Source organism: Petromyzon marinus, unplaced genomic scaffold, assembly GCF_048934315.1.
Source record: "Petromyzon marinus isolate PM22_M1 ecotype Great Lakes invasive population unplaced genomic scaffold, UKy_Petmar_22M1.pri1.0 PM_G_Scaffold_18, whole genome shotgun sequence".
In the NCBI taxonomy this organism is placed as follows: Eukaryota; Metazoa; Chordata; class Hyperoartia; order Petromyzontiformes; family Petromyzontidae; genus Petromyzon; species Petromyzon marinus.
In genome coordinates, this window is record NW_027422739.1 from 1,632,501 (window position 1) to 1,635,000 (window position 2,500).

General features: G+C 34.0%; 1 pseudogene; it reads left to right on the top strand.

The window, feature by feature from the left end:
* Window positions 1–2,500, top strand: part of LOC142911558 (28S ribosomal RNA) — an 8,356-nt pseudogene that overhangs the window by 3,709 nt on the left and 2,147 nt on the right.

The window sequence follows — 2,500 nt, forward strand, 5'->3', positions numbered from 1 at the left end:
CGAGACCCTGCGATTGGAGGGAGCATGAATTTCAGAGATGGTGCGAAAAGCCGGTTCAAGGAAGGGGCATTGTAAACTTTGCGCATGATAGAATCAGTAATGCTTGGTTGAGGCCATGGTGCGGCTTTAAACAATGCTTCTTTATCGCAGCACTACAACTAAGGGCAAATATTTACCCAACAAGAGAAAGCTTGAACAGAGGCAGAGATGGGGCCTTACGTTCCTGCAGGAAATGCTCTGCCAGACTCGAGTCCCTTTCGCACATTCTCGGTCAATGTCCTGCAGTACAGAAAGCAAGAATTGCGCGACATAACAAGATCAGTAACATTCTGGCAGACGAAGCGGCTAGATTGGGCTGGTCTGTATACAAAGAGCCACGGTTCATATCCGAGACGGGAGAGATGAGAAAGCCTGACCTCGTGTTTGCAAAAGATGAGGAGGCGGTTGTGATCGATGTCACCGTCCGTTTTGAGCTTTCAAAGAATACCTTGTCAGATGCTGCCTCGCACAAAGTTTCGTACTATACCCCTCTTGGTGATCAAGTCAAAGTGCTGACGAAGGCTAGCAAGGTCACATTCTTTGGATTCCCGGTTGGGGCAAGAGGAAAGTGGCCCCTTGAGAATAACGAGGTACTTACCTCCCTGGGCCTGACCAAACCCAGAACGACATCACTGGCCAAGATGATTTCCCGCAGAACGCTGCTTTTCTCTCTTGATATTCTGAGAATGTTCTGTGGAAATTATGCGGTCTATGAACAGTCATAGACAACCTCCGAAACAAATAATAGTTTTGTTTTAAGATGTCATTTGTTTTAGATTGATTTTGTTATTTTCGAAGGTGAAGTCGGTTTTCATTTCATTTTACTATTTTCCACAATTTAGATTGTTATTTTCCAAGACGGAGTCTTGGTTCTTTTTTTTTATTGTTAGTTTTTTTTTTTTAACACGTCGTATTTGTTACTTTAGAGCTTAGAGGGGACTTTATTTTCGCCTTACTATTTTCTGCCTACAAAGAAGATTAAAAATAAGCTTTTTTCAAGATGGTTTTGTTATTTTCCAAGGTGAAGTCTTGGTATTCTTATTTTACTATTTTCCATAAAGAAGACCTTTCTTTTAGATTTTGTTATTTTCCAAGACGAAGACTTGGTATTTTTATTATATTGCTATTTTTTACACGAAGCTTATTCAAGAGCACTTATATAGATTAGACTTTGTTATTTTAATTCTTTATTTTTGGACTACATCAGTTCGAGAGTCCTGTAACTTACTATTTTCTGCCTACAAAGAAGATTAGAAATAAGCTTTATTTAAGATGTTTTAGATTAGATTTTGTTATTTTCCAAGGTGAAGTCTTGGTTTTTTTTATTTTACTATTTTCCACAAAGAAGACTTTTCTTTTAGATTTTGTTATTTTCCAAGACGAAGACTTGGTATTTTTTTTGCTATTTTTTACAGGAAGCTTTATTCAAGAGCACTTATATAGATTAGACTTTGTTATTTTAATTCTTTATTTTTGCACTACATCAGTTCGAGAGAAGACTACAAACCAGCTTTATTTAAGATGTTTTAGATTAGATTTTGTTATTTTCCAAGGTGAAGTCTTGGTTTTTTATTTTACTATTTTCCACAAAGAAGACTTTTCTTTTAGATTTTGTTATTTTCCAAGACGAAGACTTGGTATTTTTTTATTGCTATTTTTTTACACGAAGCCTATTCAAGAGCACTTATATAGATTAGACTTTGTTATTTTAATTCTTTATTTTTGGACTACATCAGTTCGAGAGTCCTGTAACTTACTATTTTCTGCCTACAAAGAAGATTACAAATAAGCTTTATTTAAGATGTTTTAGATTAGATTTTGTTATTTTCCAAGGTGAAGTCTTGGTTTTTTTTTATTTTACTATTTTCCACAAAGAAGACTTTTCTTTTCTTTTAGATTTTGTTATTTTCCAAGACGAAGACTTGGTTTTTTTAAATTGCTATTTTTTTTTTTTACACTGCTTTATTCAAGAGCGCTTATATAGATTAGACTTTGTTATTTTAATTCTTTATTTTTGGAATACATCAGTTTGAGAGTCCTGTAACGTACTATTTTCTGCCTACAAAGAAGACTACAGACAAGCTTTATTTAAGATGTTTTAGATTAGATTTTGTTATTTTCCAAGGTGAAGACTTGGTTTTTTTATTTTACTATTTTCCACAAAGAAGATTTTTCTTTTAGATTTTGTTATTTTCCAAGACGAAGACTTGGTATTTTTTTTATTGCTAGTTTTTTTTATATATGTTACTTCAGAGCATAGAGAGGACTTTATTTTTACCTTACTATTTTCTGCCTTCAAAGAAGATTAAAAATAAGCTTTATTCAACATTACTTATATAGATTAGACTTTGTTATTTTAATTCTTTATTTTTTGGAGTACATCAGTTCGAGAATCCGGTAACCTTACCGACTCTACTCCTTGTTGCCATTGATGCACGGCAGCAGGGATTCGATAATACAC